The following is a 25,782-nucleotide window of genomic DNA, read 5'->3' as shown; positions in this document are numbered from 1 at the left end:
GAGGCCCCGCCCCACCCCACCCAAGCTGTGCGCAGAGGCTTTTGTCCTTTGAAATCTAAACTTACCTAACAAACTGCAGCTGAGTCAGAGAGACCCAGAACATCCAAAAGAAGGCCCAAGGCCCCACAGCAGCTTGCACTGCTTCACAGCTGGGCCTCATCTGGGCATCTCCAAAACCCAAACAAAGAAGAGGAATCTGCAGATCTCTCTGTAGCTCCTGCTGGGTGGCCTCAGGCAGAGGCTAGATTAGCACCTCCTTGGAGATCAAAGAGGCAGTGTACCCAGGGGTCAGAGTGGGACCATCCAGATTATAACTGCTCAGATCCATAAAGGACACACTCAGGGGGCAGACTCAATGAGCACCAAAGCCCCACTGAAGCAAGTCTTACCCCATAAGGGTGTCTCCAGCACAGAAGTTCTTCTATTGTAGACACAGCTGATTCTCACAGCCAATTGGCCTGGAGGTCAATTCCTCCCAGTGATACCAACAACAATCAAGGCTTAACTACAACAAGACTGTGCACACAGCCTACAAAGGGGTGCACCAAGAGTGTCCACCTTAGGTTAACTGGGGAGGCTGAGCCACTGGGCCCTATAGGACACATAGCACACAAAGCCACTCTATCAACACAAGGAAGCAGCCAAAATGAGGAGACAAAGAAACAGGTCACAAATAAAAGAAATGGAGGAAAGCAAACGACTGGATATAGAGTTCAAAACCACGGTTATAAGCCAAAACCGGTTTGGCTCAGTGGATAGAGTGTCAGCCTGCGGACTAAAAGGTCCCAGGTTCGATTCCGGTCAAGGGCATGTAACTTGGTTGTGGGCACATCCCCAGTAGGAGGTGTGCAAGAGGCAACTGATCGATGTTTCTCTCTCATCGATGTTTCTGACTATCTATCCCTCTTCCTTCCTCTCTGTAAAAAAATCAATAAAATATATTTAAAAAAAACAAAAACCACGGTTATAAGGTTTTTCAAGAATTTTCCAGAAAAGGCCGATAAATTTAGTGAGACCCTCGAGGATATGAAAAAGGACCAACTAGAAATTAAGCATACACTGACTGAAATAAAAAATAACATACAGAGATCCAACAGTAGACTAGAGGATCGCAAGAATCAAGTCAAAGATTTAAAATACAAAGAAGCAAAAAACACCCAACCGGAAAAGCAAAAAGAAAAAAGAATCCAAAAATATGAAGATAGTGTAAGGAGCCTCTGGGACAACTTCAAACGTACCAACATCAGAATTATGGGGGTGCCAGAACAAGAGAGAGAGCAAGATACTGAAAACCTATTTGAAGAAATAATGACAGAAAACTTCCCCCACCTGGTGAAAGAAATAGACTTACAAGTCCAGGAAGCGCACAGAACCCCAAACAAAAGGAATCCAAAGAGGACCACACCAAGACACATCATAATTAAAATGCCAAGGGCAAAAGACAAAGAGAGAATATTAAAAGCTGCAAGAGAAAAACAGTTAGTTACCTACAAGGGAGTACCCATACGACTGTCAGCTGATTTCTCAACAGAAACTATGTCCAGAAGGGAGTGGCAAGAAATATTCAAAGTGATGAACAGCAAGAACCTACAACCAAGATTACTCTACCCAGCAAAGCTATCATTCAGAATTGAAGATCAGATAAAGAGCTTCACAGATAAGAAAAAGCTAAAGGAGTTCATCACTGCCAAACCAGTATTATATGAAATGCTGAAAGGTATTCTTTAAGAAGAGGAAGAAGAAAATGGTAAAGATAAAAATTATGAACAACAAATACATATCTATCAACAAGTGCATCTAAAAATCAAGTGAATAAAAAATCTGATGAACAGAATAAACTGGTGAATATAATAGAATCAGGGCATAGAAGGGGAGTGGTCTGACAATCCTCGGCAGGCGGCGGGGGGGGGGGGGGGGGGGGGGGGAAGGGGTGTGGGAAGAGACTGGATAAAAATCGTACACCTATGGATGAGGACAGTGGGGGAAGGGGGGGTAAAGGCAGAGGGTGGGGTGGGAACCGGGTGGAGCGGAGCTGGGGGGGGCAGGGCGGAAGAGGAACAACTGTAATAATCTGAACAATAAAGATTTATTTTTAAAAAATCATCTGTTGACCAGAATTCTGCCCTGCCATACCTAACTTCTTACCTATTTTTTATTATTAGGGCCATATATTTGTAATTCCTATTCCTAATAAGAGTCTTTCAATATATATAATATATTTTTATAGTTTACATATATATTTATTTTTAAAATATGGTCTATATATGATAGTTTATAGCTAATAGTTACATAATGCTGAATACATTTGAATATATAGAATGCATGGTGGTAAGAAAAGACTGAGGAGATCAGGTAGGGGGTGGGGGAGGCAGCTTCATCTAATGAAGAGACAATGTTGCTGGTGGAGCTTTCCCAACACTGGCACTGATGAGAGAAATGGCTAGGACTTTTCTTTCTTCACTTTAAACAATGGTTTGGTGGAGCTCCTGTTTGCCAGCAGTAGCCTATAGTGGCACTTAACTCAAATCGTATATCATGCTCTTCTTGCTCCCTCCTCCCAGTGGTATGGTATGCTAATAAAGGTCTAACTAAAAAGTACACATGAATTCAAAGGCTCCTAGGCCAAAAACAGTTCCATACAATTCAGGAATCAGTGCTTTGCAGTGACATTGAGTTACCCAGAAAAAATATAAACAGTACATAGAATTCTGGTTTAAACAGTACAGAAATACTCATTGTAGGCTTCTTTTTCATTTTTATAAAACTTTTAAAAAAATATATATTTTACTGATTTTTTACAGAGAGGAAGGGAAAGGGATATAGAATTAGAAACATTGATGAGAGAGAAACATCTATCAGCTGCCTCCTGCACACCTACTACTGGGGATGTGCCCTCAACCAAGGTACATGCCCTTGACTGGAATCGAACCTGAGACCCTTCAGTCCAAAGGCGGTCGCTCTATCCACTGAGCCAAACCGGTCAGGGCGAGACTTTTTTTTTTAAGAACAGTTTTAGGTTTGCAACAAAATTAGTAGGGAGGTACAGATTTCCCATATACCCTCTTGACCTCACACATGCACAGTCTAGATACCATCATAACTATCACTCATTAGAGTGTTACTATTTTTTTTTTTAACCATGAGTGAACTTTCATTGATACATCATAATCACCCCAAAGTCCATAATTTACCTTAGGGTTTACTCTTTTTTTTGTTGTTAATCCTCACCCTAGGATAATTTTCCATCGATTTTTAGAGAGAGTAGAAGAGAGAAGGAAAGACAGAAACATCAATATGGCAGAAACACATCGACTGGTAGCCTCCTATACAAGCCGTGACCAGTGCCTGGGCCAGGGAGGAGCCTGCAACCAAGGTACAAGGTGCCCTTGACTGGAATCGAACCCACAACCCACAACCCTTCAGTCTGCGGGCCCATGCTCTATCCAGAGCCAAACCGGCTAGGGCTGATTTTTTTTCTTATCTCCAGAGTTTTGCCTTTTCCAGAATGTCACAATAGGTGTAATCATACAGTCATGTTATTTGCTTGTAAATATACACAGGAAATATTTTATGTAAGATTAAATATCTTATGATCTTTATTTGAGATAGGAGTAACAACTTTGTAAAAAAGTAGGGATGAGGAATGGAGGCAGGGAAAGATCAAGATGGTTTAGAACTAGAACTGTTCCTTCCTATTTCTGCCTTCAATTTTACTGCCCATTCCTACATCCTAGCCCTAAACCTGAAATAAGACTGTCATAAACAAATCACCTGAAAACAAAAGAAGAAATACTATTTAGAAAACGCTTAAGATTATCAAAATGTAGCTAGATGGATTGAGACATCACACTCCAGAAGAGAATATATCCTGCCATCTAATCACCCAATTCTGCCCTAGCCAGTTTGGCTCTGTGGATAGAGCCTATGAACCAAAGGGTCCTGGGTTTGATTCCAGTCAAGGGCATGTGCCTTGGTTGCAGGCTCCTCCTTGATCAAGGCTCATGCAGGAGGCAACCAATCGATGTATTTATCTCACATTGATGTTTCTACCTTTCCCTCTCTCTTCTACTCTCCCTAAAAATCAATGGAAAAATATCCCCAATTGAGGATTAACCAAAAAGAATATACAAACATAAAAAAAAATAATAATAATCACTCAATTCCTTGCCCCCAAAAGGGAAAGTATAGTCCATAACCACACTAGGGTATTCTATAGGGCAGGTTTTCTTAAAGAGGAAATTTACTCAATTAAAACTATCTACCTGGCCCTAGCCAGTTTGGCTCAGTGGATAGAGCATCAGACTGCGGACCCAAGGGTCCTGGGTTCGATTCCAGTCAGGGGCATGTACCTTGGCTGCAGGCTCCTCCCCGGCCCCAGGCCCTGGTCTGGCGCATGCAGAAGGCAACCAATCAATTGCCTCACATTGATATCTCTCTGTCTTTCCCTCTCTCTTCCACTCTCTCTAAAAATCAATGGAAAAATATCCTCGGGTGAGGATTACCAAAACAAAAATCTACCTACCTGAATCTGCAGCTTATATGGACAAAGGAACTTTATTCAGTATTCTTCATAAAAAGTGACTTGTTTTTAACATTCACCTTCTGTAACCCTTTTTGAAAAGACTTTACTAGATCAAGCACAAGCACTGACCTACTGAAATTTTAATTAGAGGTTTGCTTTTTAGATCAGATCCACCTTAGTGAGGCTCCTCTTTGCTACAAATTTAAGGACCTAAAAAGTAGAGGACTCATTAATAGAAGCAGCCTAAAAAGGCTCGAGTTGATGGCTCTGTAGGCACTTATACATGTGTAACCTTTTCCTGTGCATTTCCGAAACCAGTTAATTCCTATTTCAATATCACCTTACACTTAATTCTTTATTTCATCGTTTGCATTTAACAAGTATATTGAACACTCCACTTGTTCATTCTCTTCCACAATTGTCTGTGAAAAAGCTGTGTCATCAAGAATGCCTGGATGGATGTGAGACTGCCTATTATTTTACTAACCAAGTTTTGTCCTGTTTAAATGTCATCATATCACTCATTAAACAAAAATTCTTTGAACAATGTTTCCGTGTAAAATCCTGGACCAGAAACTGAAGGGGGGGGGGGGGGGGAAGAGGGCAGGGATGTTCTGGATAATTAGTTTAATTCTTAAATAGCTTACAACATTCTCAAAGTGAACCACAGAACCCTGGAGGTCCCTACTGAGACCTTTTCCAGAAATCCATGAGGTCAAAACTATTTTCATAGTAACCAAGACATTATTTGCCTTTTCTCACAGTGCTTATATCTGCACTTACGATGCAAAAGCAAAGGTAGGGCACCTTAGCACAATTTAAGGCAGTGGCACCACACTATAGTAGTAATCACTACATTTTTCACCTTTGTATACTCACAGTTTTTTTAAAAAAGAGCCAATTTTATTTAAGAATGTGTTGATGTAAAAGTAAAAATTATTAATTTTAGCTCTGGCCAGTGTGTCTCATTAGAGTGTCAATTCCCAGTCAATGGCAAGTACCTGGGTTGCTGGTTAGCTCCCTGGCCCATGTCAGGGCATATTCAGGAGGCAAACAGTCTATGCGTTTCTGTCACACTGTTTCTTTCTCTCTTCTCTCTTCTTTCTCTCTTCTTTCTCCTCTTCTCTTCTCTTCTCTTCTCTTCTCTTCTCTTCTCTTCTCTTCTCTTCTCTTCTCTTCTCTTCTCTTCTCTTCTCTTCTCTTCTCTTCTCTTCTCTTCTCTTCTCTTCTCTTCTCTTCTCTCCTCCCTCCCTCCCTCCCTCCCTTCCTCCCTCCCTCCCTCCCTCCCTCCCCTTTCCTTTCTTTTCCTTTCCTTTCCTCCCTTCCACTCTCTCTGAAAAGCAATGGAAAAAATGTCATGTGAGGATTAACAAACAAAAATTAATTTTATTAAATCTTTACCCTTAAGATTTACCCTTCACATATTTTTACTATTGTGTAACCAAATGGAAAGTATGCAAAAAGCACTTCCACATTTGAAAGTGTGGTGGCTGTTTTGAAAAGCACATGTACCATACTATGAGCTGCAAAAATGAATTAACCACTTTTTCACAAGGAACATTTTTACTTGAAAGAGTGGCTGATTAAAAAAACAAAAAACAAACCTGCAAGGTTGTTCAAACCTGGGTAACTGACATTTTCTCAAAAATTAACTAAGTGTAGCCCTAGCCGGTTTGGCTCAGTGGATAGAGTGTCAGCCTGCAAACTGAAAGGTCCCAGGTTCGATTCCGGTCAAGGGCACATGCCCAGGTTGTGGGCTCGATCCCCAGTGGGGAACTTTCAGGAGGCAGCCAATCTATGATTCTCTCTCATCATGGATGTTTCTATCTCTCTCTCCCTCTTCCTTCCTCTCTGAAATGAATAAAAACATATTTTTAAAAAATTAACAAAGCTGGCTTGTCACTTCAAGGAAAATAATTGACAGTATTTGTTGCCAAGACCTGGTCTCTTACCACATACGTAGTGGGAAAAAGGAAGAACATTTTAAGAGCCTTTTCAGATAATTGTGGATATTCTTCTTTGCTATTACCCCAAAACTCAGCAGTATTATTATTTTTTAAACTTTTAACATTTTTTAAAAATTGATTTTTAGAGAGGGAGGAAGGGAGAGAGAGATAGAGGGAAGAAAACACCAATGTGAGAGAGAGATGTTCATCAGTTGCCTCCTGCATGCACCCCAACTGAATCTACAACTAGGTATGTGCCCTGACTTCTGATGCATGGGATGACACTCCAAACTGCAGCAGCCTGAGTGCAAAAGCAGACACAAGCCTGGCTGGTGTAGATGAGTGGTTGAGCGTCAACCCAGGAACCAAGAGGTTGCTGGTTCCATTCCCGGTCAGGGCACATGCCTGGGTTGCGGGCTCAATCCCCAGTAGGAGGTGTGTAGGAGGCAGCCCTGATCAAAGATGTTTCTCTCTCATCGATATTTCTCTCTCTCTAAAAATCAACAAAAACATTTTTTTAAAAAGCAGATACAAGAAACATATTTCACCTATTTTAACACTTAGTGGATGTACTATTATTTTTTAAATAAATTAATAAACATTTTCAAAATTTGTTTCAATTTCTAACGCAGCAAATATCAAAAGTTATAACCCACATAAACAAAAGCTCTGGAGTTCTCAATAATTTTTAAGAGTATAAAAGGATCCTGACTGGCTTACAGGGTAATAAGAGAGAAAAAAACAAAAACAAGTAACAACCCAAATTAGAATGTGATGATGCCATAGTCCTACTACTCTTGGATATTCTAGCTATTCCTAAACTATGACACCTACCAGGTTACTGAAATAATTAATTTAGCCCTGCTGTCAATATAATCAAAATGAGTAATTCATTTAGAAAGCAAGAAGAGGGCTCAAGCAATATCATGATAATGTGTTAAACCAATTTGAATTGATGGGTTTTTCTTTACTCACTTTCTAAATAAATGGCCAAAAATAAAAATGTTTTATTTCCCTGGTATAAACTTAATAAACCTATAAAGAGAAGTCTTTCACAAAGGACTATATAATATACAACTCCTGGAAATGCATTTCACACAATCAAATTAGTAATAGAGAGCTATGGAACTTGGTTCCCTGGGGTGGGGGGCTAGAAATCCTACATTGGTGCTAAAGATCAGGGTATCAAAGATGTCACCCGGCCGGTGTGGTTCAGTGGATTGAGCATCGTCCCATGCAACAAGAGGTCGCCAGTTCGATTCCTGGTCAGGGCACATGCCTGGGTTGTGGGCTAGATCCCCAGTGGGGAATGCGCAGGAGGCAGCCAATCAATGTTTCTCTGTTATCGATATTTCTCTCTCTCTCTCTCTCTCCCTTGCACTCTCTCTCTCTAAAATAAAAACCTATTTTTAAAACAAAAGCGAACAAAAAAGATATCAAAGATGTCATTCAAAAAAGGAGAACCATATGCACATAAGCAATCATTTGTGGTTTTAAAGACACACACACCACACACACACACACACACACACACATTTTCGCTTATCCTACTTTGAAGGACACAGAAGAATCTGGTAGTGGTGGCTATTTCTCAAAGAGAAACTGTGAGGAAACACTTCTTACTGTATTCTTTTAATACTGTTTGATCTTTTAACTATGTACATGTAATAATTATTCAAAAATAAGTATTTAAAACACCATTTCTACATTACTCATTTCTCTAGTCTTTTACCTCAAATGCAAATAAATATGGATTTCATTAAATGCTTATTTGTTAAATAAGCAATGGACTCACATCTCATATATCTGACAAAAGCGTCAATAGCAAGCTATCCATCAACCTGCAAGTGATCAGCCATTGATTACCTGAAGGAATACCTAATTATCTGATTACAGAAGGAGTATCTACTAATGCCATCCTTCTGCCAACGTAACTAATATAGTTGCTACTTCAATTGTAGCTCTTTTCCTTTTTAAATCACTAAAGCATTTGTTTTAAGAAATATTCTCTGAATAGCACCAAAGTAGGTTAAGTTTAAAGATTCTTTTAAACCATGCAGTGACATTAAATTTAGATTTAGATCCTATGTACTAAGCCTATGACTTGATCATGTAACACTTGTAATAAACAATGTAAATGTGACAATGTGCACTTGGATCTAAACAACTAACTGCACAACATATAGATTTAATAATTATACCAATGTAAAAGGCTTGGGGATTTTAACCAATTCTAAGTTTAAGGAGCCAATCTTATGCTGTGGCTACAAATATAAAATCTAATTCAAACTTGGGATACATTAATCAAAGTGGTTACATGGTGCCCAGGATACAGAAAAATTGGACCCACTGTAGTCTGTACTTACCAGACCCGTCCCACATCTTATACTAGGTTCACACAAAACTAGGGTCCCTGACAAAGTGCAGTAAGTTCAGGGTAGTTTGGTGGAAGGCAACATTTAATGAGTTAGGCAGAAACCAGTTTGGCTCAGTGGACAGAGTGTCGGCCTGCGGACTGAAGGGTCCCGGGTTTGATTCCGGTCAAGGGCATGTACCTTGGTTGCGGGCACATCCCCAGTGGGAGGTGTGCAGGAGGCAGCTGATCGATGCTTCTAGCTCTCTATCCCTCTCCCTTCCTCTCTGTAAAATATCAATAAAATATATATTTAAAAAAACCTGCTAAAAAATAAATAAATAAAAAACATTTAATGAGTTATCTATCATGTATCAAGTACTTCACATGAATTTTCCTTAAATCTTCACATATCAATGATATAGGCATTATTATCCTTGTCTTAAAATAAAGGAGATTTAGACTTAGAAAGGGTAAGTAATATGCTCAAGTTTGCAAAGCTAGTAGGTGGCATTATCAGGATTTAAGCACAGAGACCTAGGAAACTAGTACAGCGCTTCCCCCCGCCCCCGCCAACTCTATCTCTCCAGTATATTCCATTACCTTTCCAAGAAGGCTTAAGGTCCTAGAAATGTTTAGACTAAAATAGAGACAATTCAGAGGACTTTATAAGAAAACTAGAGGCCCAGTGCACGAAATTCATGCACAGGGAAGGGGTGTATCCCTCAGCCCAGCCTGCACACTCTCCAATCTGGGACATCCCTCTCACAATCTAGGACTGCTGGCTAAAAACACTTGCCTGCCTGCCTGATTGACCCTAACTGCTTCTACCTGCCAGCCTGATCACCCCCCAACTGCCCTCCCCTGCAGGCCTGGTTCCCCCCAACTGCCCTCCCTTTCAGGCCTGGTTCCCCCCCAACTGCCCTCCCCTGCCAGCCTGGTCGCCCCTAACTGTCCTCCCCTGCAGGCCTAGTCACCCCCAACTGCCCTCCCCTGCAGGCCTGGTCCCCCCCAACTGCCCTCCCCTGCAGGCCTGGCCCCCCACAACTGTTCTCCCTTGTAGGCCTGGTCGATCCCAACTGCCCTCCTCTGCTGGCCTGGTCCCCCTCAACTGCCCTCCCCTGCAGGCCTGGTCCCCCCAACTGCCCTCCCCTGCTGTCCTGACCACCCACAACTGCCCTCCCCTGCCGGCCATCTTGTGTCCACATGGGGGCAGCCATCTTTTGACCACATGGGGACAGCCATGGTGTGTGTTGGAGTGACGGTCAATTTGCATATTACTCTTTTATTAGATAGGATAGGAAATATATTTGTTTTTGGAAGTCCTAGAGAACAGAAGTAAAACCAGCAGGTAAAAGTTACAGGGAGAAATTTCAGTTGAAATTAAACTTTCCAACTATCTAAATATCTAAAAGACTAAACAGACTTTGGGTAAGTTGTAAATTTCCTATCACTGGGTAAGTGCTGGAAAAGTACAAAAATGAGGGAGACCTTGTAAAACTTCCCTGAGGTAATGATGCTTGAGCAGAGACCTGAAGAAAATGTGTAAGATTTTGCTAAAAAGAGGAGAGGAAAAGCTTTCCAGGCAGAGGGAACAGCAATAGGAAAGGCCTTATGGTTAGGGGAACATGGCTGATAAAAAATGAGTCCAATGGTCAGCGTGAGACACCAGATTTCAACTCCTCACATCCATAAGTGACACATTCAAGAGGCAGACTCAGTGAGCACCAAAGCCCCACTGAAACAAGTCCTGCACCACAAGCGTATCTCCAGTACAGCAGTTCTTCCATTATAGACACAGCAGGTCCTAACAGCCAATTGGCCTGGAGGTCAATTCCTCCCAGTGTACCAACAGCAATCAAGGCTTAACTATACCAAGACTTTGCCCTCAGCCCACAAAGGGGTGTACCAAGAGCGTCCACCTCAGGTGATTGGGGAGGCTGAGCTACTGGCACCTACCACACAAAGCCACTCCATCAACACAGGGAAGCAGCAAAATGCGGAGACAAAGAAACATGTCACGAAAGAAAGAAATGGAGGAAAGCAAACTACTGGACGACATAGAGTTCAGAACCACATTTATAAGGTTACTCAAGAATCTTCTAAAAACCGCTGAGGATCTTAGTGAGACCTTTAAGGATCTTAATGAGAATGCCAAAAAAATGGAAAAGGGACCAGTCAGAAATAAAGCATACACTGTCTAAAATAAAGAATATACAGAAACTCAACTATAGATCAACATACCCCAAGAATCAAACCAAAGATCTGAAATATGAGGAAACAAAAAACACCCAACCAGAAAAACAAAAAGAAAAAAGAATCCAACTGAAACCGGTTTGGCTCAGTGGATAGAGCGTCGGCCTGTGGACTGAAGGGTCCCGGGTTCAATTCCGGTCAAGGGCATGTACCTTGGTTGCGGGCACATCCCCAGTAGGGGGTGTGCGGGAGGCAGCTGATCGATGTTTCTCTCTCATCAGTGTTTCTAACTCTCTAGCCCTCTCCCTTCCTCTCTGTAAAAAAATCAATAAAATATATTTAAAAAAGAAAAAAGAATCCAAAAATATGAAGATAGTGTAAGGAGCCTCTGGGACAACTTTAAGCGTACCAACATCCGAATTTTGGGGGTGCCAGAAGAAGAGAGAGAACAAAATATTGAAAACCTATTAGAAGAAATAATGACAGAAAACTTCCCCCACCTGGTGAAAGAAATAGACTTACAAGTCCAGGAAGCGCAAAGAACCCCAAACAAAAGGAATCCAAAGAGGACCACACCAAGACACACCATAATTAAAATGCCAAGGGCAAAAGACAAAGAATCTTGAAAGCAGCAAGAGAAAAACGGTTAGTTACCTACAAGGGAGTACCCATACAACTGTCAGCTGATTTCTCGGCAGAAACTATGCAGGCCAGAAGGGAATGGCAAGAAATATTCAAAGGGATGAACAGCAAGAACGTACAACCAAGATTACTCTACCCAGCAAAGCTATCATTCAGAGTTGAAGGTCAGATAAAGAGCTTCACAGACAAGAAAAAGCTAAAGGAGTTCATCATCACCAAACCAGGATTACATGAAATGCTGAAGGGTATTCTTTAAGAAGAGGAAGAAGAAAAAAAAGGTAAAGATAAAAATTATGAACAAAATGACATCAAATACATACCTACCAACAAGTGAATCTAAAAATCAAGTGAATAAAAAATCTGAAGAACAGAATGGACTGGTTAATATAATAGAATCAGGGACATAGAAAGGGAGTGGACTGACAATTCTCAGGGGGAAGGGGGTGTGAGGGGTGCGGTAAGAGATTGGACAAAAATCTTGCACCTATGGATGAAGACAGTGGTGGGGGGTAAGGGCAATGGGATGGGGTGGGGAATCAGGTGAAGGGGAGCTATGGGGGGGAAAAAAGAGGAACACCTGTAATAATCTGAACAATAAAGATTGGAAAAAAAAATATGAGTTCAAAAGGTAGGTGTGGCCATATTAAGGAACTTAGTCTTCATCCTAAATTCAATTGGAGATGTAACCACACCAATGTCTTTAGAAAAGATCAAGTCATTCTGGCTGCACTGAGAATGGACTAGTGCTCAGTCAGAGTAAATGCAGGTGGACCAGTTAAAGGTTATACAACAGTCCAGGAAACAATGCCAACTCAGACAAAAGTGGTAATGGTGCCCCTGGCTGCTTTGACTCATTGGATAGAGTGTCAGCCTGCAGACTGAAGGGTCAGGAGTTTGCTTCAGGTCAAGGGCATGTACCTTGGTTGCAAGCTCAATCCCTGGCCCTGGTCGGGGTGTGTGCAGGAGGCAACCAATTAATGTGTGTCTCTCACATTGATGTTTCTTTCTCTGTCTCTCCCCTCCCTTCCACTCTCTCTAAAAATCAATGGAGAAATATCCTCTGATGAGGATTAACAAAAAATAAGTAAATAAATAATTCTATGTATAATAGGATTGTTGTTGTTTTTAAGTGATATTGGTGGACATGAAGAGGACAATTTAAGCTTACTTTGAAAGTTAAACAGGATCTGCTAAAATGGAAAAAACAAGGTTTTTGTTCTGAGAAATGATGGTACCATTCACTGAGGTAAGCAAGAGAACAACAGGGCCAACTTTGAGAAGGAACTTTCATTTTAGGATGTAGTACATTTGGGCATCCAAGAAATGTCAATTAGGCCACTGGGTATAGAATTCTGGAACTCTCTTGGTTGGCCAAATATGAGTAAGTGCATTTACATGGAACAACTGTACAATTTGTTATCTTTAAATGAAATCATTTGTCATAAAATCATCAGTATTCTTTCAAAAAGGTAATTTCAAAATCATGCTAACCTAAAAGGCAGGAATCACTACTGTAACAAAACCCCTAAATTAACACTTAACAAGATTACCTGTTTAAAGAACATTAGATATAAACCATTCATCTGGCTACAAAATGGATTTCTTCAGAATAAAGACAGCTCATCATGGTAGATTCTCAAGTTAGAATAGCCAATCTTTTCACATCTTTCAGACACGATAACTGAAGACAAAGTTTAAGATGCAAAAAGTTCAGACTTTTTATTCCCAAAATTTTCAGCTCCCATTTGTTTGGAAGATACTGATTTAAGCATCTTAATTGTCAGGCATAAATGATGTTTTTTTCCTAGAAAAGATCCTAATCTTCAAAGTAGAAGGAAAGAGAATAAAGAAATCAGATTTTTTTTTTCTTCCAACACACCTCCACAGGCTTTATACTATACTTAGATTAAAAAATAACCATATGACTTTAGCTATTAATTGGCGTAACTAAGGGGCTATTTACCCTAGAGTTGCTTTCCATTTTGCCTTAAAACACAAACAAAAAACCAGCTACCAGAGAGATTAAAGACAGAACTAAATGCAGGAAAACTAGGTTACAATTCTAGAGAATCCACTGTATAAACTCTTTAAAGAAGTTAACTTTGACCCTGACCGGTGTGGCTCAGTGGTTGAGTGTCTACCCATGAACCAAGAGGTCCCTGGTTTGATTCCCTGTCGGGGCACATACCCCTTTTCGGGCTCAATCCCCAGTAGGGGGCGTGCAGGAGGCAGCCGATGGATGTTTCTCTCACTGATGTTCCTAACTTGCCTTCCTCTCTAAAAATCAATAAAAATACTTTAAAAAAAAAAAAAAAGTTAACTTTGAGAAGGATCCAGTTATCCTTTACATAAAATTAGAATTATATACATCACATACTCATTGAGGGGAAAGCATGAATTAGACTGCATAGCATTTTATATTTATACTAGAGGCCCGGTGTGGTCCCTCAGCCTGGCCTGCGGGGATCGGGCCAAAACCGGCTCTCCGACATCCCCAAGGGGTCTTGGATTGTGAGAGGGCGGTTCTCAGATGACGCACCCTGGAATCGGAATCGGGCTCCCTCCTTTCTGGTTCCAGGTGTGTCACCTGAGAACCGCAGCTGCCAAGTCACACAGCTCGGCAGCTCCTGCCCCCTGATGGTCAGTGTGCATCATAGCTACCAGTTGGACAGTCGCTTAGGCTTTTATATATATAGATATATATTTATATGTATAGAAAGTATTTTGAACTCCCCATAGTTAATGCTAAAAACAAATAAGTATTTTGTCATATTCAAAGAGATTTTATCATTGTTTAAAGTATTACATATGTCTCCCTTTTCCCCCAATTGACCCCCCTGGCCACTCCCACCCGCAAGGGCAAGCCCCCACTGCCCCAGTGTCTGCGTCCTTTGGTTTATGCCAGTGGTTGGCAAACTCATTAGTCAACAGAGCCGCAGTTTGCCGACCACTGGTTTATGCTAATATGCATGCATATAAGTCCTTTGGTTGATCCCTGACCACCCCACCCCTGTCCCTTGTCTCTGGATCTACAAATAAGTATTTTTTTTAATAATTTTTATTTTTTTATATTTTATTGATTTTTTACAGAGAGGAAGGGAGAGGGATAGAGAGTTAGAAATATCGATGAAAGAGAAACACCGATCAGCTGCCTCCTGCACAACCCCTACTGGGGATGTGCCCGCAACCAAGGTACATGCCCTTGACCGGAATCGAACCTGGGACCCTTCAGACCGCAGGCTGATGCTCTATCCACTGAGCCAAACTGGTCAGGGCTACAAATAAGTATTTTTTAACTTCTTTATTATACTGTTGCTGCTACCAATATCTAATTTGCTCTCAATGGGAATATAACAACTCAGAAGGTCCCAGGGTAAAATAAAAAACCAATAATATATTGGTTCAGTTCAGAAACTACCCTGCAAACAGGAATTTTACCTCAGGAAATATGAGGGCAGAATGGGGAAAAAATGCAAGTTAATATGTGAATGAAACTGAGGTAAAAAAGAAAAAAAAAAAAAAAAGAAAAAAGGAACTGAGGTTAACCCAGGATTTAGATTTCATTCTTCACTAAGTAAGCTTTCAGAAGGCAAGCCCTTCCGCCCTTACTCCAAGTTATACTCACCTCAGCAAAACCACACAGCGCATGAAACAGACAGTAAGCATTTGCTGGACAAATTTTATATTTGGAGAGAAACTTTTATTTTTTTTTAAATATATTTTATTGATATTTTACAGAGAGGAAGGGAGAGGGATAGAGAGCTAGAAACATCGATGAGAGAGAAACATCGATCAGCTGCCTCCTGCACACCTCCCACTGGGGATGTGCCTGCAACCAAGGTACATGCCCTTGACCAGAATCAAACCCGGGACCCTTCAGTCCTCAGGCCGACGCTCTATCCACTGAGCCAAACAGGTTTTGGCATGGAGAGAAACTTTTAAACATCTTTTATATTTCATCAAAACAAAGAGATTTAGCCCTACCCAGTTTGGCTCAGTGGATAGAGCACTGGACTATGGACCAAAGGGTCCCTGGTTCCATTCTGGTCAAGGGCATGCACCTTGGTTGCGGGCTCCCTGGCCAGGGCTCGTGCAGGAGGCAACCAATGGATGTGTTTCTCTCACATCAATGTTTCTATCTTTCCCTCTCTCTTACACTCTTCCTAAAAATCAATGGAAAAATATCCTCGGATGAGGATTAACAAAAAAGACCCCTAACAACACAAAACAAAGGGATTTATCACTGTCCCATTAAGAAAGTTTCAGAGAAAGCCCAGCCAGCAGGAATGGTTCAGTGGTTGAGCATGGACCTACAAACAAGGAGATTGCAGTTCGAATCATAGTCGAGGCACATGCCCAGGTTGCTTGATCCCCAGTGTGGGACATACAGGAGGCAGCCAATCAATGATTCTCTCTCATCATTGATGTTTCTCTCTCTCTCCCCCTCTCCCTTCCTCTCTGAAATCAAAAATATATTTTAAAAAGTTTCCGAGCAAAATAGATATATCAAAATATCCTTAGACTTTACTGGTTCACAACAGTATGCATAGTATTACTATATATTACCATATACAGTATGTATATATACTGCATGTGTATGCACACATGTGCATACATGTATACTTAGGGAAATATCCAAATCCACACATATTAAAATATTGTTAATTATTTGGATGGTAGAATTATTATTATTTTTAATTTTCTTCTCTGTTTTCCTACAATGAACACATATACATGCCTTTTTAAGAAGAAAATATCCTTTATTGTTTAACATGTCATAACAGACTTCGAAATTTTAGAAGGAATTTTTACTTACAGGAAGCTTTAAATACTATTTCTGTCCTCTTCATTTTTCAAATAGAGAAACAGACCCAATGAGGATAAGTGACTTACCTGCCCAAAATCTGATAGTGAATCCTCAGGGCCATAATTCTATTATCCATACTTATTTTTCCGATTATAAAGTTAATGCGTTTTCATAAAAATAATTTGAAAAGTAATGAAAGGTACAAGAAAGAATGAAAATCACCAAGACACATAAACCAAAGATACATTTTAATATTGAAGGGGTTGTTTTCTTTCTAAAATGTTTCGCTATAATAAGAATATGTAATACATTTTCAATGTGGAAAAACTTTCAAAATATAGAAAATATATCACATAATTGGTGACAGAATTATTTCCACTTTTTTTAAGAATAGTTTATTGATTTTTAGACAGAGGAATAGAAACATCAATGTGAGAGCATAACATCAATCGTGCCTCCTGCACACCCCCTTACCACCCCCTACTGGGGGTCGAGCCAGCAACCCAGGCATGTGTCCTTGACTGGAATCCAACCAGCAACCTTTTGGTGCACAGGACGACCCCAATCAACTGAGCAACATGGGCCAGGGCAGAATTACTTTTTCTTTAGACTTAGTACCCGAAGCCAGTTTTACATCCAGAGACTAGTTCTATGATGGTGTTTTTACTTAGCAAACCTCGGTTACTTGTTAACTTGTGGGCTAGTTTTATAAGGAAGAGCTATTACAAAGAATTTTATTTCATAATCATTTAATGAAAGTCAAAGGACCAGGAGGTGGAAGAGAGTTTGGGGGGATAAATGATGATGGACAGAGACTTGACTTGGGGTGACACAATACAGTGTACTGATGATGTGTTTGTGGAATTGTGCGCCTGAAACCTGTATAATTTTGTTAACCAGTGTCACTCCAATAAATTCAATAAAAAGGAAAAAAGAAAAATAAAGTGAATAAAGGAAAAGAGAATACTCTATTTCTATTTAGGGATTTCTATTTAGGGATCTTCTTTGTAGATTTAGTGAATGTAAAGATAATCCACAAACACAAGCTAATTACAAGTGACATAACACACATTTTCTATGTTTAAGATCACCCAATATATTTATTCAAATCATTCTTGAATTACCAATACTTTTACAGGATATCATATAAAACATTACCAACTGGCATTAATTATAGAAAAAAAACATGGGTTATGAGCAAATATATTTATAAAAACAAACTCATAAGTAAGTTACTAAACCACCATTAACAAGACATTTAAAAATACCGTAATTTTTTTCATTTTATCTCATCCTTTTAAAATTTACTTTCCATGTATTTTATAATGCACATAAATGTTATTAATACAGTAGTATATTAACATCATTTATAAATAAATGTGATTCACAATGTGTGCTCAAAATTTTACTTGTAAGGGTGACAATGAGAAGTTGGGAATCACTGGCCCAGAATATAAGGCTTAGCTGACAAAATTGTCTCCTAATTTACTTTTCAAAGATCCAAAGATCAAAGTAAGCAAGTAAAAATGACCAATTATCCAAAATTTCAGAATGGAACATTATGAAATAATTTGCTTAAATTTCTAGAGTTTATTAATGACAAGAAATGTGAGCAATTTGTTAGCATTAAATCATCTTAGATCTCAAAGCACTCCATAATTGTCATATTTCAGAAAGACCCTATAACAGAGACCATGGTCTTTTCATTTCATGGTCAGAAAAATTAAGCAAGGAGAGGATAAATTTCTGGCCCCAGAATACTAGATTAAAATATTTGCACATTTTTAAAAATTTCCAAAGTATAAGCAATTCCCAACTAAAAATGAATTTTTTAGTACAATCTATTAGCTTTCTTTCAAAACTCACTTTCTCTTTAAAACAACAGTAGCTTGATCCCCCACAAAGTCTATTGTATACAGTGCATGAATAGACAGTCATGTACTAGTGTGAATCCTGGAATATTAACAAAACACACAAAAAAAGAGTCCAGAAGACTTGGCAAAATTCTAAAATTGGTTAAGCTTTGCTTTGGCCTTCCTCCCACCTTCCTTCTGGTGCTCCTACTCCTAACTCCTAGAGCTGCTTCATACCTTCCCAAAATTCCTCATCTGAGACACATACTCAAAATTTATTTCCCTTGACCTAACACAACCAACACTTGACTTAATCACTAACATTACTGAAAAGGCCCTTGACGTGTGTGTGTGTGTGTGTGTGTGTGTGTGTGTGTGGAGAATCTTTTGAGCCTGGCCGGTGTGGCTCAGTGGTTGAGCATCAACCTATGAACCAGGAATCAATCCTGGTCAGGGCACATGCCTGGGTTGGGGGCTTGATCCCCAGTTGGGGCATGCAGGAGGCAGCAGATCAATGATTCTCTCTCATCATTGATATTTCCATCTCTCCTCTCCCTTCCTCTCTAAAATCAATAACAATATATATATATTTTAAAGAAGAATAATCCTTTGAGAATCTCTTTCTGGACCCACTAACCAGAAAAATCACATAGGCACACACAAAAGATCAGGATCACAGGGCCAAAATATATCCATAAACCCCAGAACTATAAAACCCAGGTCAAAACCCTTGCACTTAACTGTAAATAATATAAAACCTTGCCCTAGCTGGTTTGGCTCAGTAGATAGAGTGTCAGCCTTTGGACTGAAGGGTTCTGGGTTCAATTCTGGTCAAGGGCACATGCCCAGGTTGTGGGCTCGATTCCCAGTAGGAGGCGGGCAAGAGGCAGCCAATCAATGATTCTCATCATTGATGTTTCTATCTCTCTCTACCTCTCCCTTCCTCTCTGAAGTCAATAAAAATATATTAAACTAACAATAATAATAATAATAATAATAATAATAATAATAATATAAAACCTCAAAACCTTTCAAGAGGAATCTGTATTTTAAGAGACTGTAAACTCAAACATTCTATACTATATACTGAAATATATAAACTCTAATTGTTAGAATTTAAGTCCCCTCTTAGTGATTTTATCCTCTAATTCTCATGAAACGAGAGGACTGAACTTATTTCTAAACATGGGTCCTCTATTAAATTGATTTTATAGGTCCTAACCTATATTCAATGATGCTCTAGAGATCTATTGTTTATCATGATTCTTGGCAAATCAATAAATACATATATACATACAGGGGTAAGCAAAACTAGGTTTACAGTTATGAGTATGCAAAAGTTTATTCTTGTATTATATATTTTTCCATACAAACAACCATAAAACTACTTCTGCCCACCCCATACATATATACATATGTATGTATATACATACATACATATATACATACATACACACATTCAGAAAATGTCTTTTAACTCTTGATTACCAATCCAGTTTTCATCCCAATAAGCTCTGTAGTAGACTGCTCATTTCACTTTGCTAAATTCCTTTAATCTCTATCCTCAGCTTCTTCAATCCACACCAATTATCTTTACCCATTCCTTTTCAACTTCCCTCAAAAGGCTCTTCTTCATCTACTTGACCCTTAGATGTAGATGCTCCACAAGGTTGCCCTTAGTCTTTTCCTCACTCTTGATATTACACTCTTTTGCAGTTTCTACACTAGCATTATGCTAATGAATACAAATCTCTCTTTTTTTATATATAAAGGCATCATCATCTATTCACCAACTAAAATCTTTAACTCCCCCCATGCTCTTCCCAATCAAGTCACAACTTCATCAGCTTCATTTTCCACTACTTGCTATGTACTGCAAAATCTACTTGCTATTTCTCAGACTATCAACGCCCTTCCTCAAGCCTCTTCTCCATCAGTAATACTGCCACTCACCCTTCTAAGTCATACTTCAGCATCCCCTACATGAAAAGTCTTCCCTAACCTCACTTTTTCTCCCTGCAGCACCCATTCCTTCCCAGAGGGAATTCCTCCCTCCCTCTATAATCCACACCACTCTTTCAGTTCTCAACAAATTGTATTATAGTTAGTTGGGCTTTCAATCTTTCTCCCCTACTAGACAAGGCCCATGGTTTATTTGTTATTCTAGCACCTAGCACATGCCTGCAATATTGCATGTCTGCTGAATGAAGGGCAAAACTCCAAAGTAAGGACACACTTAAGGTTATTTCTCAATGGCCGGTACACCTCATCCTCTTTTGAACATAAAACAAGAATTAAGTCTCCTAGTCCCTAGCTCCTCATTTCTAGTCCACTGCTTAGTTTTAAGCAATGTTTCATAAGGACATTTCCTCACTTCCTCTTGTTCTTTGTAGGTTTAGCTGCCAGACTAACCACATTAGCATTCAGTACCAGCAACAAAACAGACTCTCCAAATTCTGAAATGCAAAGACTTTACCAACAGTAAATTACAAGCTCTTTTTTGAAAATGGTCTTAACGTTTATGCATACAAAGCTCATTCTTCATGATTCTGAAAAACACTTGGCAGTTTATCCAAACAGGCACTACTTAAAAGTTAAGAAAATGTCCACTGAAACTGTCAGCCAAACTTTTCACATTTGCAACCACAGAAATCAGCATGCATGAATTAATCTAAATACTACGCTTACATACTAAATACATTATTGTGGATAGTCTAAATCACCAACTGATGACCCATACAAAAGTAGCTCATTGAGCTTCTTCACACACACACACACACACACACACACACACACACACACACACACACACACACGGCTTCCTTAAGAAATACTATCTGGTTCAATAGCAGTGTAAGGCAGGTTATGAGATCTGGAATTCTGGAGATTTGGCCAGTTTATCTTCTAAGTGATTGCTGTTGATACAATACAGATTTGCCTCAAGGGGACACAAATAGTTAAAGTCTGTCTGAACTGCCCCCTAATAGTTTTTTTTTTTTCTTATAAAAATATACTAAAATATCTCTATAAAGTTGCAATTCTGACTTTTCTTTAGTTCACATTAAAATTCACATTTAGGACATTGTCGGTGTACAGGCGACATGATGAAAAGGGGAAAAAACTTTTTTGAAGCTTTGGCAACTAACTAAACTGCAATGAGTGGGGTCGAAAATAAATTAGCCTAATTCTGAACTGCACTTCAGAAAAAATATATATTCCAAGGTATATATAAGCCACTTATTTTCCTTGAGCAGTCAAAAATTAATTTGCTAGGTTGTGTCCATATTACATCAAAATAACCAGACAAAGCTTTTTTGTTACTCCAGGATTAAAAGTTTCCAATAGTTGAATGTTGTTGTAATCTTCTGGAAACACCTGAAATTGATTTGTTTCACCTCTTTTTACTACTTCTCTTCCAGCCTGTACATTTTAGTACAAAATTGATGGATAAAAATACTAACTGAAAAACCAAGAAAGTGGATAATCTACTCCTAGAAAATAAGTAAGGAACAATGATACATAATGCACAAAAATTAACATGTCTCCAAGCAGCAAAAAACATTTATTGGACTTAGTCTAAATAAAATATTTCTAAAATAAGCTTAACAAGTGGGTTTCTTTTCCACTGCTGTTTTACTAAGCATTCATGGAAAATTATATTTGGGTAAGTTCAGACTAAAAACACTAGCTTTAGCTCTCAAGGAAAACATGAAAGAACAGAGAAAATGTCCTTTAGTATAGAACATTTTCTGAAATGTTTTTTTAAAAAAAATCAAAGATGACATTTGTAAGGCTGACTTTCCAAATACTATTTATATATGTATTAATAAGCATCACGCAGAGTCACACACAAACATCTAAATTCAAGTATCACATTTCCAGCCCCGGACAGAATACATGGAAATGCTTCAGGTAGCCACTTCTGACACTCACTCAACAACCCACAGTGGAACTGAGTGGATGAACAGGGCTCACCTAGAGATATGACAGAAACTGAAGGTATGCAATAATTTCCTCTTCTCCAGAGGACTGGAGGGTGTGCTTCTAAAGACCTTCCAGAAACCAAAATATCAGCACAACTTTTCAAATATTTGTGAAGAAAATTTTAATTTCAATAATTACTGATCATCCTTATTATTCCCCAAGAGGTATAAAAAATTAATCCCAGACCCCACAGAGCTTAAATTTCCCTTAAAACAGTCACCCACTTGTGATTATTTCAGAGAAAATACTTTTGAAGACAACCCAATGGTGTGACTGAACCTACAGGCAATGCAAATTCAGGTATTTAAATCATGGGAAGTTGGTCTTCAGCTCCCTAGCAAAATCAGAGATGGATGCATAATTGTCATTAAATTAAAAAACGGTCCACTTGCCCTAGCTGGTTTGGCCACAGGATAGAGCTTTGGCCTGTGGACTGAAGGGTCCTAGGTTCGATTCCTGTCAAAGAGTACATGCTTGCACCCTTGGGTTGTGGGCTGGATCCCCAGGAGGGGGGCTTGCATGAGGAAGCCAATCAATGATTCTCTCTCATCTTGATGTTTCTACCTCTCCCTCTCCCTTCCTCTCTGAAATAAAAAAAAATATTTTTAAAAAATAATTTAAAAAAATATAAAAAACCGTACACTTTTGGGTTCCATTGGAATATGCATAAATTGGGAGGTAAACCTGAAATCCTTTCTCCTTTAATCCCTTCTATATCTGAACAAGGGCCTGCATTATCTTCTACTCCTATAGATACTTTCCTAAGTCCAAAAGCTAAATTTCCATAAACCTGGTAAGAAAACTATTTCCCTGAAAACTCCAGGCTTGGGGTATAAGAAAAAAATTTTTTTCGTAAGTGAGAATATGACCACTGACTACTAGCAAAAAAAGTCATTTTCCCTCATATAAGCTGAGTTTGAGATAGCGGTTGTGGGAGGAAGGTGCCATGAAATCACAGGACTCTAAATAAGGATGCTGTCAGAAGAAAAAATAAGTCCCTTGACACAAAAATGCGGCACACAATTTAGGGCTCAAGTTAAGAATAAATATACTACATTACATGTGATAACTGTATGTTTGCTTTTGCACTCAATAAAATAAGGAAATTACACTCAGATGTAGAGACAGAATTCCCCTCCCTTATAGGATAACACGTCAAGAACTTTCAAACACAATCATACGGAGTCAGGTCACTACTGACACACACACACACACACAGACACACACACAACCAGCATGTTCAAGATCCTCTCTCCCTTTTCCTTGAGTGAGGAACAACCCAATAACTTACTGTTCAAGGACAAAGGAAAATAAATTTTTTAAAGAGTAGGGAGAGATGAAATGAGAAAAGGATCACTGTGAACACAGATGATGCCCTGGGACAAAGCTGACAGGTTCACTCACACTACCTTTCACCCTAAAGTTTCTCAATACACTGTCTCTACACAGAAAGATTATGTGCATTTTGCTCTGACTACAGAAATACTTAAGCACAATTGAACGCTAGCTCTAAAGTAAGCAAGTAATATATTCAAATCTAATGCTTGAAAAAAAGTGATGGAGAGCAGGCAACAGCTCCTCCAACTGGCTGGAGCAGTTTCCATTGGAAGCCCTAAAAATAATAAGAATTTTTAAACAACTTCCAAGTTCTGATGAGCACAGATAGATGCACTGTAGAAACTTTGGAACCAGCAACAACGACACAACAGGTGAGAGAAGCGATGGACATCATTGCACAGTGGGGCAGATAACATGCAGGAAGGGACAAACCCTTGAGTTCCCTGAAAGGCTGGGAATATGGTATAATAATCATGCACAAGACCATCCAGAGCCCCTGTCTTTCCAGTGGCAAAGGTTCGCTTCCTTCCGACGGTCGCGCCACTCCCCCTCTCCCTCACCCAGGGGACACACAGAAGAACCGAGGTTCCCCCATGGGCAGCATGTCAGCCGTGGAAGAAAATATAATGTCGCTCCTTATTTCTGCATACAAAAGGACTTTGCGCCCTCCTCCTCGAACTGCCGCCGCTGCTGCCCGAGCCGCCTTCTAACTTGCAAGAAGGTGGGCAACGCGCCATATTCCAGCGTCCCCCGGTCTACCTGGGTAACAAGCCCACGCCGCCCCGGCGGGAGGGAAGCAGCGGAGGTCGCCCAAAGAGCCACCTCCTTTCCCGCAGGAGACAGCGGCTCTCGCGCCCGACTCGGCCCAGCCCGCCGCGCCGCCCGCGGCCCAGACCCAGGAAGGGCCCAGGGGGCGAGCGAAGAGCCGCGGCTCCGGTCCCGCGCAGCCCGCCCACCTCCTGTTCCCCGGCCCGGCGCGCTCTCCCGGGCCTCCCGCCCTTGAGCCCGCGGGAAGGCCGGGCCCGGGCACCGGGTTCCACGCTGGAGAGGAGGCCGCGGCCCCGAGAGCCTTAGGCGGCAAGGGAGGCCGGAACCCTGGGGCTCTCGGGAGGGCAGCGCCTCCCTCCCGAGCCCGCCAGGACGCCTGGGGCCTAGTGCGGCCTGCGCATCCTCGGAGTGGCGGTTTGACTGGGCCGGGCCGGGGCCCCCCGCCCAAGGCAGGCCGAATGCGGCGGGGGCCCAGGCCCGGAGCCGGGGGCGGCAGGGTGCCGGCTGCGGGGCGGGCCGGCCGGCCGGCGGGCGGGCGGCGTGTTGCGGCTGCGCCGGGGCTGAAATAGCTGGAGATTGCGCGGTAGGGCACTCACCTCAGAGCGGCTGCGCTACCGTGGGCCTGCGCCGTGGAGACTGCGACCGCGCCGGCTCCTCGCAGCCTCCTGCCACCAGCGGCAATGGCGAGCGCTGCCGCCTCTGCCGCCGCCGAGGGGGAGGGGAGGGAGGGGAGCACGCACGCGACGCACGGGCTCGGCTTCCCCGCCCGGCGGCCGCCATGATGGGGAGGTCGGCGCTTCCTTGGCGGGGCGGCCCGGAGGGTCCCCGGTGTAGGGTCTCTACAGCTCCCCGCGGCCTCTTCACGTTCACATTTCGCTTCAAAGGTTTGGATGGGGTGGAAGCCACGAAAGCAAATGGATTAGTCAAGTGTGGACGCCCCGGGAGAAGTGGCGCGGGTAGCCCAAGATGGTTGCTGGTCTGGAAATAGTAACATTTCTCGCCGTACATCCCGGGAATTAGGACTCCTGAATGTGCATAGACAATCGGAAAGGGGTTTCCCTGCATTTTTCCCAGCGCTGCCTTGCCACTCGCATCCTCACTCTCTCTCTGGAATGACCTTAGCTTCCCTATCTCAAACCCTTCCCAGGTATTGAGAAGCAAACGTTTTTGTGCAAAGCAATATATTAATCTTTTCGCTCATTCATTCATTGGGCGAACATTTCTATAGGATACTTTCTGTGCCAAATATTTTTCTGGGTTTCGCCGGAGATGCACCGGTTAGGAAGACGAAGTCCTTGCTCTTGAGGAGCTTATACGAGGAGCTGGAGGGAGTCCAAAGCAATAGGAACCCCAAGCAGGTGCCCACGAAGTAG

General features: G+C 41.0%; 1 protein-coding gene across 4 annotated transcripts in view; it reads right to left on the bottom strand.

Annotated features, from left to right (window-relative positions):
* The window catches only part of NRF1 (nuclear respiratory factor 1), a 145,734-nt gene extending 120,624 nt beyond the window's left edge, over window positions 1–25,110 (bottom strand). For all 4 annotated transcript variants that reach the window (XM_080666702.1, XM_080666704.1, XM_080666705.1 and 1 more), the window contains exon 1: window positions 25,006–25,110. The gene's annotated coding sequence lies outside the window, so the exon portion shown is untranslated. The remainder of the gene's footprint in view (window positions 1–25,005) is intronic.
* Between the last annotated feature and the right edge of the window lie 672 nt (window positions 25,111–25,782).

Source organism: Plecotus auritus (assembly GCF_963455305.1).
Source record: "Plecotus auritus genome assembly, chromosome: 4".
Taxonomy (NCBI): domain Eukaryota; kingdom Metazoa; phylum Chordata; class Mammalia; order Chiroptera; family Vespertilionidae; genus Plecotus; species Plecotus auritus.
Note: the sequence above shows the minus strand (reverse complement) of the source record. Positions and strands in the feature narration are given on the sequence as shown.